Source organism: Beta vulgaris, chromosome 7 (genome assembly GCF_026745355.1).
Source record: "Beta vulgaris subsp. vulgaris cultivar EL10 chromosome 7, EL10.2, whole genome shotgun sequence".
NCBI classification, from domain to species: Eukaryota; Viridiplantae; Streptophyta; class Magnoliopsida; order Caryophyllales; family Amaranthaceae; genus Beta; species Beta vulgaris.
In genome coordinates this window covers 39,817,254-39,832,316 of record NC_079208.1, presented here as the reverse complement: position 1 = coordinate 39,832,316, position 15,063 = coordinate 39,817,254, and positions in this window count along the sequence as shown.

The following is a 15,063-nucleotide window of genomic DNA, read 5'->3' as shown; positions in this document are numbered from 1 at the left end:
ATTGGGATAATGAGTCAATTTCCAAGAGAATTTGTCGTGAATTATTATGTGATAAGTTTGGCAGTGGTTTGCTTGATGAAACTTATCCAATAAGTGCCAAGTTTTACTTCACTGATGATGGGCAAGTTGATTTCAGCCGGATGAAGCTGGTTCAAAAAAAAATTGAAGTTCAGTATGTACCACGTCATGTATTGAGTGATGATACAAGAGGTGGTGGAAGTAGTGGTACTGATGTACCAAAGAAGGTTGCGCCCAAGAGGAAGGTGAAGGGCAAGCTTCGTATTCAGCAAACCTCCTTCTAAGAAACCTTCCCAAGATGATTTTGACAAAATTTTGTCAAGTTCAATTTATCAGAAATACTTTGATGAAATGGTATCAATTGCATATGCTGTGAAGGATTTGCCAGCTGGTTGGGAAGAAGTGTTTAATCCTTCTACTACTGCATTCCCTAGCTTTATAGTGACTCAAATGAGTTACAAGACTAATGATATCATCAACAAAGTTGTCAATAACGTTTTTTATGATGCAAGTGACAACATGTCTGTGGAGGAAAATACATGGACTGTTTTCCAAAATGCTTTGTCTAGAAGTCCAACCAAGTCAACTCTAAGGCTGGATGAATATGCAGTTGAGGGTCCTTTCTCTCATCTTTCTAAGATGATGAAAGATTTTGAAGATGTGATGCAAGATCTCCCAATATTTTTAAGGGAGGCTGTTGATTATTGTTATGAAAATCAACATCCTTTAGATGGGAGGTAAATTTTTGACTGAAATTTGTTTAATGTATTGTTTTTATTGAAAATATTCTTACAATATGTGTTGCTTGTTGCAGTGAAGAGATCTTTCAGCTGGATGAAGTCTTCTTCTCTATACCTCAGAGTGAGATTTGGACGATTGCTACTGAGACTGAGATGTTTGAATCAGTTTTAGATAATTGGGCAAGAATTTTAAATATCAACGAACTCAATCTTTCTTCTCCTCGAAAAATGTTTTACTTTACTTCTTCTCAGGGTGTAAGAACTTTTTTGTAATATATTTTTATGTTGTTGAATTCTTTATCTTTACATGCATTATTCATTATAATATGAGTTCTTATGTTGCAGGCTACATTATTCCATGTGCTTGAAGATGAAACTGATGCTAAACGCATTGATGATTTGATCACATGTTGGAAGTTTCAAATTGAAGACTTGAATAACATTTCAAAATTGGATGCTGGTGTTGAATTGGTGAGACAAATTATGTTTTTCAAATTTTGATGAAAGCATTTTTTAGTATAAATTGACAAATATATAGTGTATTTGTATATGATATAGTGCTTTTAGATATCATATAGTGGATTTGTTTATGATATAGTGTGTTTCTTTTTGATAGTGTATTTTTATGTGCTAGTGTAAATATAGTATTAGACAAACATATAGTGGATTTATATGTGATATAGTGTGTCTGTATATCATATAGTGTATTTTCTTTATGATATAGTGTACTTTATGATATAGTCTTACACAAACATATAGTGCATTTGTGTGTGATATAGTGTGTTTGTATATAATATAGTGTAGTTTATACTTCTTTTCATTTTGTAGGTTTTTTTTTCCCTATTTTGGTTAAAGAGGTAATCATTTTGTCCTGTTTGTGCTGGACACAAAGAAAATGATTGTTTTCTATATTGATAATAAGATTTGGGATGATGATGAGGAATATAAGAAAATGATAGAGACTCTCAGTTCAATCATTGCTGATGGAGTTTCAAGTCTTTTCCAACATTATGAAATCCCACAATCTCAAGGTGATAATATGGGTTTATGGAGAATGATAAAAGTCAAAGGAAGCTGGAAAAAAGGTGCATATGATTTGGACTGTGGTGTATACATACTTGTCCATATGCTACTTTTTGAAGGCTCATAAGAGTTTGAATGCCCATATTTGAATGATGTAAGTTTAATATAATTATTTCTAACTGAGTTATCTATTTGAGTTTTTTTTATATATTACTTATTTAATTTATTTTTAGGAGAAGATTAGGAAAGCAGCAAGAGTCTCCTTGTGTGGTTGCATGATTATTTCTGATCTGAATAAGAATAGAAGTGAGCTTGTGGAGAGGGTGATATTATTCAGATCAAAGAGATCAGAGACTATTGCTTTTATTAAAGAAAATAAAAGGAAGAAAGCTGAAGAGAGTAAGAGAATTGAAGAGGAGTTGAGACAGAAAATGCAGCAGGTGAAGAAGAAGAAAGAAGTTGAGGATGGAAAGAAGAAGAAGACAGGAAAGAAAAAGTTAACTATCAAATTTGGAAAGTAAAACTATATTGATGTATTTCATTGATTTTACAAACAATGTTACTAATCTAATATTAGGTTTGTGTTGATATCATAGGTTTACAAACAATGTTTCTTTATGTAATTCATTCATTTTACAAATAATGTTACTAATCTAATAGTAGGTTTGTGTTGATATCATAGGTTTACAAATAATGTTTCTTTATGTAATTCATTCATTTTACAAACAATGTTACTAATCTAATAGTAGGTTTGTGTTGATATCATAGGTTTACAAACAATGTTTCTTTATGTAATTATGTAGTCTTGAATGATTTTACAAACAATGTTAGTATTCTAACAGTAGTTTTCAATGATATAGTGTTATTCTATATGATATAATGTACTTTTACTTGTTGACATACAGAGTATAACAAATCAGTAATTTGTGTAAATATAATGGGGAACACAACAGGTTTGTGTAAATATAATGGGTTTACAAACAGTTTTTCATAAGAATTTATTTATATAATGTACTTCATAACTATATCAAATGATTAAAAACATTGCATAGTTCTCTTGGTAAAGTATTTTAGAACAGATGTTCTTTTGGAGTTATACTTCCAAACTCCTTGTGTCTTTTTTTCCCTTTTTTTGATGCCTTCTTGTATAAATCATAGTGTCCTTTTATTCGCTTGTTGTCTCTTCCTTTTGTGACTACTCTATCTGGATCCAAGACTGTTGGTCTTGGTGCTGATTCTTGTGCATTGTTTTCTTGACTCTCATTAGCTTGTAATGCTGCAGCTGCTTCTTGTAATGCTTTCTCATGATTTAGCTTTTTCTACTGATGCTTTTGCTTCTTCAATCTTTATTAATTCTTCAAATTTTGAATTTGTTTTCTTGAAACTTTCCTCTATCACTACTCTAGCCGGTTCTATTATGTGGCTCTTTATATGAGGTTGTAGTACCCTATGGTATTAATGTGTTAGTATATAGACAAACATATAGTAGATTTGTATGTGATATAGTGTTTTTATGGATCATATAGTGTATTTGTGTGTGATATACTGTAGATATAGTATATAGAGTGGGTATCTATGTGATATAGTGTGTTTACAAATCATATAGTGTATTTGTATGTGATATAGTGTGTTTATAGATCATAGTGTATTTCTGTGTGATACAGTGTAGATATAGTATTAGACAAACATATAGTGTATTTCTATGTCATATAGTGTGTTTATAAATCATATAGTGTATTTGTGTGTGATATAGTGTAGATATAGTATTAGACAAACATAGAGTGGATTTCTATGTGATATAGTGTGTTTACAAATCATATAGTGTATTTTTATGTGATATAGTGTGTTTATAGATCATATAGTGTATTTTTGTGTGATATAGTGTAGATAGTATTAGACAAACATATAGTGGATTTCTATGTGATATAGTGTGTTTATAGATCATATAGTGTATTTGTGTGTGATATAGTGTAGATATAGTATTAGACAAACATATAGTGGATTTCTATGTGATATAGTGTGTTTTAAGATCATATAGTGTATTTTCGTTTGATATAGTGTATTGTTGTTCTGGTGTATAGTGTATGTGTTTACATACCTCCTTATCATGTGCAGCCTCCATGGTGTGAAGCTGTTTATTTCTCCTTTTTCTCTCTTTTCATTATCAAATTTCTCCCAAACTTCTTTTTTTGCAAATCTTGTCCACCTTGATGATATGTATTTCTCTGGATTTTTTTGGACAGAATGTAAGTGTAGAACTCTTATGACATGAAAGCATAACCAACCTGATTCTTCAAAATTTCTGCATCCACACTCAATTGTCTTCTCTGGGTAATTGAAGGAGACTTGTTGAGAAGAACCATCAATGCCATTGAGGAAAACTCTGTATGTCAGAATGTTCCCTTGTGTACCAACTAATTCAATTGCACTTGTCATTGCAGGTTTGAATTCGTCCTTGAAATCTCGGAAAAGAGTATGTGTGTACTGTGAAGCAGCATGTTTTAATAGTGGACTCATGCAGAGATATGATTTTGGTATTCCCTTTGTACAATCAAAATCACCCCTTTCTTCCTGTCTTCTCCACCGAATATTGAAAAGAAGTCAGTTAAGCTAGTGGTTTTGCTTGCCTTAAACCCAACAACATGATTTGTGCTTTCACTTCTCTTTGAAGATAGTCTTTGCTAAATGCTGGACACCATTTTTCTTTCAAACTATACAATCTCTTGAACCAACGATCATCTTCTAGTTTGTATTTTTTGGTCATTGTGCTCCAAGTTTGTTCAAATTCTGTTGTTGTAATGCAACCACTCAGACACTTGTGAAAAATGTTCTTGAATTCCTTGTCTGCTTCCATCAACCCAAATTGTTGATTTGCATTTTGACTCAAATGCCATAAACATAGCTTGGGTCTTGAGGTTGGGAAAGCCTGTCAATGAGTTCATTTAATTAGTTTTTCAAGTAATATATATTGCTCTTTCAATAGTACATAACAGAAATAAACATGAGTACCTTTTTAATTGCTCCTGCAATTGCAGCATCTTGCTCGCTGAATTATTGGACATTTACCTTTGATTGACTTTTTGAATGTTTCAAAAACCCATTCAAATGATGGTATTGTCTCATCCGCAAGAAATGCACATGCAAACATTGTGTTTTTCCAATGGTTATTAATTCCTGCAAATGGTGCACAAATAAGATTATACTTGTTTGTCCTATATGTAGTATCAAAAACCATAACATCTCCAAAGATTGTATAGTCCTCAAGCATCATAGAATCTCTCCAAAACAAGCAGTAAACCTTTCCTTCATCACTCAATCTTACTCTAAAGAAGAAGTTACTATCTGTTTGCATCTGCTCATAAAGGTTATCAACAACATTTTATGAATCCTGTCCCTCAATTGGTTTTATTTTGAGTTTATAACAGCAGTTGAAGTGGTCCTTCATGGAATGACCCAATACATCTTCACCACCTGCTTCTGTACTCATGTATTTGAATGAATCTATCGGTCTCAGTCCACACTCTTGCATAGCTTGTATGGTTTGTTTCTTTGGATCACTCATCTGACGCTCAGATCTATGAAGGTAATTTAGTGTTTCTCTTGTAAGTGGATGATTGTGTTTTATAACATGCTGCACAATTTCATAGTGTCCTTTAGGGTTCATCCTTGCTCTAATTAGAGCAGGACATTCAGTTCTTGTGATCATAACTCTTCTTGTCCTTTGTTTCTTTGAATTGTTGTCTTGTATCATTATATCTGTATTATTCTCTCCCTGTTTTTCTTTGATTTTGTATTTCTTTTCCCTTGAGCAGAGCATACATAGTACTTTTGATGCACAACTGATGTCCCTTCTTTTTTCTGTTTTTGGATTTTCTAACACTGAACCCTACTATAGCAGCATGTTGACAATATAGCTCATGTATATCATCCAATGTTGATCTTACTTGACCAAGTAAAACTCCTCCAATTTCATGTTTATTCAGTGATTGTTCAGTTGAACCTGTTATAAAAGAATGAAGATATTTTTGTCACTTTAATTATAGTGTATGTATATATTATATAGTGTATCAATTTATGATATAGTGTATGGGTTTGTGATATAGTGTATTTGTGAATTTTAGTCCATTTTTGAGTTCCATAGTACGCAATATTTTTGTTATATTCTATAGTGTATTTGTGTGTGGTATAGTGTATCTATTTATGATATAGTGTATTTATGTATGATATGGTGTATGTTTCTGTAATGCGTTTACGTAAATATTTTCTATATCTGCTAGTGTGTTCCTATATGATATAGTGTACCTATTTATGATATAGTGTACCTATGTATTAATATAGTGTATGAACGTGACAATGTATATATCTGATATAGCGTAATAATCTATAGTGTATTTCTATGTAATATAGTGTGTTTATAGATCCTATAGTGTATTTATTTATGATATAGTGTATGTGAGTTAAGCATAAATAAAGGACTTAACATTTGGTATTTTTCACCTTTACGGACGTAACGTTTACTATGGCCATAATTAAATAAAACTAACCAAAGTGTAGTTAAGCCATGGTTAAATGACATAAAGTAATAATTACGTGTATTGGGTAGCACGCATAATCTTGTGATGATCTTCTGAACTGCAGTCACTTCACTTAAAAAGAATGACGCCCTTTCATTTCTTGTCACCTGTTCCAAAAAGAAACCCACCATACGAAGCAAGGCGATTTTGAAGCGATTTTGGAAGCGATTTTGGAAGCGATTTTGTGAATTTAGCAAGGTACATTCATAATTCCCTTATTGTTTTTGTTTATGATAGATTTTATAATATGTTTTTCTAGGTAATCATAGGGTTTAGGTTTTTGTGATGATCATTTGATTTTTTTTTGTCGAATTGTTATTAGTTGTTAGTAAACAAGTTGATAATAAGTGTATTGTAGTGGTGGTTTGAAGTGAAACTCAACAAGTTAAATAAAACAGGGGGTAAAACAGGGAGTAGTGTAGTGGTGGTTTGAAATTGGTTTTATGCTGATTGTTGGTGTTTTTTCGAAGGAAAAATATGGCTTCTCTTTATCAACTTCACCCAGTCCTCTCCATGCATGAGGTTTTGCGATTCCATGTTTTCCCTCGTCTTAGAGACCCAAGGGACAGAGAGTGTGTGGAAAATGTATGCAGGGAGTGGAGGAGGATTTCGCGATATGGTTTAGAAGATGCCCACCAACTGTTGGGAATGGACGAGATTGTGTGCTTTCATGTGTTTTCTAAACTTGACTGTTGGAGGTCAAGTACTGTGAAGAATGTTTGCAAGCAATGGAGGAGGATGTGGATGGTAAGGGAGTCGGTTCATTGGAGGCCCAACCAGGACAGTACCTCCACTAAGAAGTGGGCTCTGAAGTCCATCATTGAAGGTGATGGGGTGAATTCTGGGCTCACATTACTGGTGAATGGTGGGCTTACTGTGATGGGTTCCCACTAGGGATGGGCAAGGGTAGGGTCTGGGTAGGGTCACCCGGACCCTAATTTTTTTTGTAGACCCAGACCCGGACCCGGACCCGGACCCTAAGGGTCTGAAAAAATTGGACCCTGACCCAGACCCTTAGGGTCTGAAGGGTCTAGAGGGTCTAGAGGGTCCAGGCTTAAATTCTTTAATTTGCCAAATTTTCAGCATTATTAATATCAATAATCATCTGAAATTCGCATGACACAAACACAAAAAAATCGCATGAAACAAACACAAACATATAAATTGAAAAATAGAAACAAACACAAACTTATAAACTGAAAAAAAAAACGAAACAATCACAATTCACAAACATATAAACTGAAAAAAAAAACAAAAAAAAACATACAAACTGAAAAAAACGAAACAAACACAACTTACATAAGAGTTCAGAATGGGTGTTTTGGTTTAGCTATTAGTCTTTTAGAAAATCAATTCGTTTTTTTAAAAAGAGTAAAAATGTATATATTAAATAAGTTTAGGGTCTAAGGATTGGGTCTGGGTCCAAAATTTTAAGATCCGGACCCGGGCCCTAAAAAATTTACTTGGACCCAGACCCGGACCCGGACCCTTAGGGTCTGAAAAAGTTGGACCCAGACCCTTAAATTAGGGTTGGGTCCAACAGGGTCCAGGTAGGGTCCTGGACCCATGCCCATCCCTAGTTCCCACTGTTGTTTGGTGAAGAATAAAAGTGATCAAGTTGAGGGTTAGTTAGGGCTAGGGGTTTTGTAGTTTTTTTTTTTGGATGGCATTGTAAGTAAAGAGCCCTATTGATCTTAAGAACTCCTTTTTTGATTATGATGAATGTTTAACCTATGATTATTTGTCATTGAATAATGACATTGTGATGTTGGAAGTTGTAACACAATGTCATATCGGTGACAAATCTTTTATAATTAATTGATGAATGCTATATATATATGAAGTTGGTTAATCTTTTTTTTTCTGTTATGTATATATGATATAGTGTATGGGTGTGTGATATATTATATTCTAGTGTATTTTTGTCTGATATAGTGTATTTATGTATGATATAGTGTATGTTTCTATAATGCTAGTGTGTTCCTATAGGATATCTGCTACTGTGTTCCTATAGGATATAGTGTACCTATTTATGATATAGTGTACCTATGTATGATATAGTGTACCTATGTATGATATAGTGTATGTATATGCAACAGCCCGCACTTCCGAGCTGCTAGCTAAACACACTTAAGATTCATTGTTCACAATTACCGCTTAATAAACCTCAAATTAAATATTTACTTGCAGCGGAAACATATTCTATAAAACGATCCTGGACCTGTGAGTCAGGGCCCACAACAAATCATCCTTAATAACCAAATAACAGATTACATTATACCTTACTCGGTTCCCAAAACAATATAATATTTTATTCACAAATAAGGATATATACTCCTAAATACAACTTCTGAACCATTAAATCTAATTACAACCTTGATACCCAAATTCTTCCTTTTACTCCATTCCGAGCTTTCCACACACGAACCTGCAAGATCACTAACAATGAACTCTGTACCCACCAAGACAAGTTCCAAGAACAAAATCAGAAAAACTGAGTACACACTGTTCAACCAGAAATCCATTTTAATGGCTTAAGATATACTTGTATCGTTAATCAATTTTCATAAGATTACTCCATGTATTCAAATAGATGAATATCGATATAACACAACCATACACATTAGAAATAAGATGAGATGATAATCTATACTATTTTACAAAACCATAAATCTTCCAAATGAAACAGACAACTATATATTTCAATTCCATAAAGCAGTTCTTCGTTACCTATTTTATAGATAAATCCTTTCGAAGATATTTTTCTACATCCAACTACTTAATCAATATTTCAGAACACTTTACTGAGAATGTATCTCTCAGTTTAAAATCATTTGTACAATACCTCAAAATTTCTACATAAACCCCTAAGTCGTTGCAGCAACCAAAACTTTTTTTTTTCATATAAGAAACAAACTTGGTAATTGTTCGGAAAATAATCCATCTTTTAAATATATCGCTGGCATAGCTTAATCACGTAATAGAAATCGCTGGCAAGTACAGGCAAAAACTTAACATAATATAGCATAACACAATGTTCGACCTTATCTGGTCTTAACTCATATCTGAATCATTTTCCTCCACCTAGACCTTGCCCACTATTCATTTTAGTTCATAAACTAAGCCAGCTAAAACATTTTCGAAATCATTACCTCATTATCATACTCAAATCATATTCCAAAAATACTTTATAGTTTCCATAATCGGGGAACTTATACGAATAAAGAGGCTACACCATCTCTAAAACTCATGGGGACGTCTCCCCTATCAACTTTGTACTGCTTGTAAGACTTTCTAGGTCATAACCCTACATAATGGAGCAATACACGCTCCAGAGCAATACCCGCTCTAAACACATGATGAGCAAACCTGCTCTACAAATGTTGTTCACTTCCCCTTATTAAATAAAACTTGTAATCATACAAACATATTTATATTAAACACACTAGTGGAAAAAAGCAGAAGGGCTGCCCTGAAAATGGCATGTAGGGCTGCGCTTTTTGACAGCATCGCTTTCCATAGAAGCCCTTCACTTTTCAAGTAGAGCTGCACTAGTCAAGCGCAGCCCTTCAGAAGGAAGGGCTGCACTTTTTACTAAAAAGCGCATCCCTTATAAGCTAAAAGGGCTGCGCCAGTTTACAAAAAGCGCAGCGCTTCATGTAAGAAGGGCTGCGCTAGTTCTAAAAGGCGTAGCCCTTCTTGAATTAAGGACTGCGCTTTTTAACACTAGCGCAGCCCTTCTCAAACCTTTTTTTTTATTTAATTACCCTGCACACACCCCCCTCCCACACCTGCTGGCACCTCCCTCCCACACCTGCTGCACCCCCTCCCCCTGCTGCCCACCCCTCCTCCCCCACCTGCTGCCCCCCACCCCCACCTGCTGCCCCCCACCCCACCTGCTGCCCACCCTCCCCCTGCTGCCCACCCCCCTCCCCCCACTGCTGCCCACCCACCCCCACCTGCTGCCCACCCCCTCCCCCACCTGCTGCACCCCTCCCAGCCCACCCCTGCCCACCCCCTGCCACACCCTTGCCCACCCCCTGCCACACCCCTGCACCCGCATCCACAGCCCATCCCACCCCCACCCAAAACCTCCCTTGGACCAAAAAAAAAAGCGCAAATTAAAATACGATAATATATGATAAGTGGAGAAAGGTAATAATTAACTTCATATATATTTAATAATGTAAAAAGTGTACATAGGATTGATAGAAACTAGTACATTCGAGCTAAATCTCATCCTATGCAATCATCGGTAATGTGGGACGCCAACTTATCCCGAACTTCATCAATTTCTTCTTTGGTGAAGTTCCTCAAACGTGGTGTGGAATTCGATAAACCTTGCAAAACAACCAAGGAATAAACACATATATAAAAATTCAATCATTTTACCGTAGTTAGTACTTCTAAAAATGATATATACCTTCCCGAAATGGAATCAAAATCAAATGCAAGCCTAAAAGTCTACACACTAGTTATAATATATCTCATATAATCATGTTCAAAGAAAATTTGGGGTTAAATGACTTAATAAGTACATTTTGGGAGCGAAAAAGCCAAAATAGGCCGGAAATGGCCTTTTCGTTCCCGAAATGCAACCAACAACAAATGCAAGCCTAAGAATCTACATACTAGTTATATTATGCCTCATATAATCATGCTCAAAGAGAATTTGGGGTCAAATCACTTCATAAGTACATTTTGGGAGCGAAAAGGCCAAAATAGGCCAAAATAGGCCGAAAATGGCCTTTTCGTTCCCGAAATGCAACCAACAACAAATGCAAGCCTAAGAATCTACATACTAGTTATATTATGCCTCATATAATCATGTTCAAAGAGAATTTGGGGTTAAATCACTTCATAAGTACATTTTGGGAGCGAAAAGGCCAAAATAGGCCGAAAATGGTTTTTTCGTTCCCGAAATGCAACCAACAACAAATGCGAGCCTAAGAATCTACATACTAGTTATATTATGCCTCATATAATCATGTTCAAAGAGAATTTGGGTTAAATCACTTCATAAGTACATTTTGGGAGCGAAAAGGCCAAAATAGGCCAAAATAGGCCGGAAATGGCCTTTTCGTTCCCGAAATGCAACCAACAATAAATGCAAGCCTAAGAATCTACATACTAGTTATATTATGCCTCACATAATCATGTTCAAAGAGAATTTTGGGTTAAATCACTTCATAAGTACATTTTGGGAGCGAAAATGCAACAAACAACAATTGGAAACCTAAAAGTTACATACCTTTCGAAGATCACCAACATCTTTGCAATAGTTGACGATATCGAGCATGAACCTCATGACGTAATACCCACACGCACGTCCACCTTCTTGTACCGGACACTAAAATTCACCAAAGATGCAATAAATGACATGTTAGATGTGTATTATGTGTTTCTATAAAAGGATGCAAAAAATTACTCATGTTACCTCGACTAAATACCAAGTAGGAGGTTTTCCTTGTCGAAGTCCAGATGCAGTAATCTTCTTCATCACACTACATCAATACATTATTATAAGATTAGATGTACATTTAATAAGCTAAGTGTGCATATAGTTTCGATTAGGCTACCTATTTAACAATGATTTGACTAGTAAGGACCGTATTGTTCCTTTACGCAAAGAATCAAAGTGGTAGACTTTGTTACGTGACAAACATATTGCAATCAGTGTCCAATGGTTCCTACAACAATAAAAATGTTATTATTATCGTAGAACAACTAATAGGTCAATTTAATTAAAGTAATAAAAAGTGAGTTTAAGAAGCATACGATTCAATGTAAGGAAGAAGAATGATCTTATATCCACTACGAGAACATGCGTTCAAAGAATCCTTGAGATATGCTTTCACCTCATTTTCGTTTTGTACGCAATTGTTATCTCGTACAAAGCTTGGACATAACCAACCAAACATTGGCTGACTAGATTGCCTCAAATCATTGTATAATAGCCTGAGAATTCATATTGATAAAAATAAAACTTACTTATTATGGAAGTTATTATTAGTTGGATTGAATACTACTTAATTAAGGCATATATGTATATATTTATTAAATTAATATACTAATAAAGTATTACCTCATGAATGTTTGTATCATGGAAACATTCAACTCTTCCTCAAGTAAGAATTCTTTAATATCATCCTTAGAAAGGAAGGTCGATGTTTCCTCAATGTAGTGGAATTGGTGGTCCGACAACTTAATCTCAATCATTGCTTCATTGTCTGCATCGCTAACGCACTCATGTAGCCAGAAGCACGGTTGAGTAAGGCCTTGCACCACCTCCATATCCGTAATGAGTGGATACTTTGCCTTAGAAACATTTACTTTCTCCACTTGGGCACGTCGGCCTCCCAAAGGTGAAGCTACCTTCTTTCCCTTCCTGTAGGCCTTCCCCGAACCCTAGTAATTAGTTAAATTAAAAGATATTACTAACAATCATATATAGGAACTATAAAAGAAAACTATGTATATAACTTATGTTAATCATTGTACCTGATCTGATAACCGCACCAATGCACGCGGCCATAGAATATAACTGCCAAGGGCATCAGACAATAACTGTACACGCGACATCGTGTAGCAAGCTGGTGGCAAATAATTCTTCTCCGAATCCTCCACCTTTTTACTTTTCTGAGTTTCATCATCAACCCTTTCCTCCCCTCTTTTCTTCTTCCTTCCGTCCCTTTTCTGAGCCCACAACTCTGGTCGAATCCCCTCTTTTTCCAAGTAAAGTCGTGACGCCTTAACATCTTTTGTCTTGCCCGGAATATTCATAAGTGTCGCGATAATAGCTTCACAAACATTCTTCTCTATGTGCATGACATCCAAACAATGTCTGACCTTTAGATCTTTCCAATATGGGAGTTTCCAAAAAATGGACTGTTTTTTCCATAATCCTGTAGGTCTATCAACCTCACTAGCAGGTTTACCAAAGACTGTTTCAATGCCCTTCACCTGATTATAAACTTCAGTACCAGTTAATGGTCTATGAGCAACTTCTTCTTCAACCGTCCCATCGAATGCCTTCTTCTTAAACCGATAGGGATGGTCGCGGCTGAGGAGCCTTCGTGTGCGCATATACACATGTTTGCAGCCCTTAAGGTGTGTAGATTTCATGTCATCTAAACAAATCGGGCAAGGTTGTTTTCCTTTAGTCTTATACCCAGATAAGTTCCCATAAGCTGGATAATCGTTCATAGTACAAAAAAGCATGGCACGCAGAGTGAACATCTCATTAGCATACGCATCAAATACTAACACTCCTTCGTTCCACATCTTCTGTAAATCTTCAACAAGCGGCTGAAGGTATACATCTATGTCATTTCCAGGTTGTTTGGGCCCCGATATAAGAAGCGACAACATCATGTACTTGCGTTTCATGCACAACCAAGGAGGCAAGTTGTATAACCACTAAAACTACTGGCCTGTGTACTATGCTGCGAGCTGAGATTGCCAAAAGGGTTCATGCCATCCGTACATAATCCAAGCCTCAGATTCCTATCCTCATTACCAAATGACTTATGCACCCTGTCGATAGTTTTCCACTCAGGCGAATCAGCCGGATGCTTGAGCAGACCGTCTTTCTTCCTACGATCTGCATGCCACCTCAAATTCTTCGCATCTCCTTTAATTGAGAACATGCGCTTAAATCTAGGTATTATGGGTAGATACCACAACACCTTGGCTGGTGGTCCTTCACTACCTCCAGCTCCTTCACGCTTGTACCTCGACAATCCACAACGTGGACACTCATGTAAATGCTCATACTCATTACGATAAAGCACACAATCGTTAGGACAAGCATGTATCCGCTCGTACTCTAAACCCAAAGGACACATCAGCTTCTTCGCATAATAGTACGACTTTGGCAGTTCATTTCCATCAGGGAGCATCTCAGCTAAAACTTCCAACAACGATGTGAAACTAGAGTCCGTCCAACCAGCGTTCGACTTAATGTTGAACAGTGTTACCACCGCGGAAAGTTTGGTGTACTTTGTACAACCTGGATACAACGGCTTTTCAGCAGCCTGAGACATAGACTCAAAAATACGAGGTCGTCTACACGACTGATCTTCAACCTCGTGTATCATCTCGTCTACCCGATCCCTATCATCATCTCCAAATTCATCATCCAAATTCTCACTATCCCTCATCATCATCCTTCTTTTTTTCTTCACATACATCATTCTTTACTCCAGAGCTTCCCATATACCTCCCCTGCTCACCATGCCAAATCCATACGTGGTATTGAGGCCTAAACCCACGGCGAAAGACATGCTCCCTAACCACATGTATACTACTAACCTTGCTCACATTTCTACAATCCAAACAAGGACAATAAAAGTCGACTGCTCCAGAGGATGTTTGATATTCTAATGCACTTCTACAGAATTCCAGACCCCATTCACAAACTCAATCGATTCACGACTACCATACATCCAAGTACGATCCATCTCATTCAAGAAGACCACCTCTAATAATTAAACACAACATTCATTATAATGCATCAATCATTATTAAAGTACACACACTCACATATTCAAATCACACACGTATACAACAAGCTAAGATAGTCACATGTTCAATTGTATGCATGCAGTCAAAGGTCCTTATCACTCCAACCTAACCCATCCTTGGACGTCTAATCTCACTAGTGAATATATGCCAACTTTTCAATTCTAAGGAAAATCCGGCAGCAT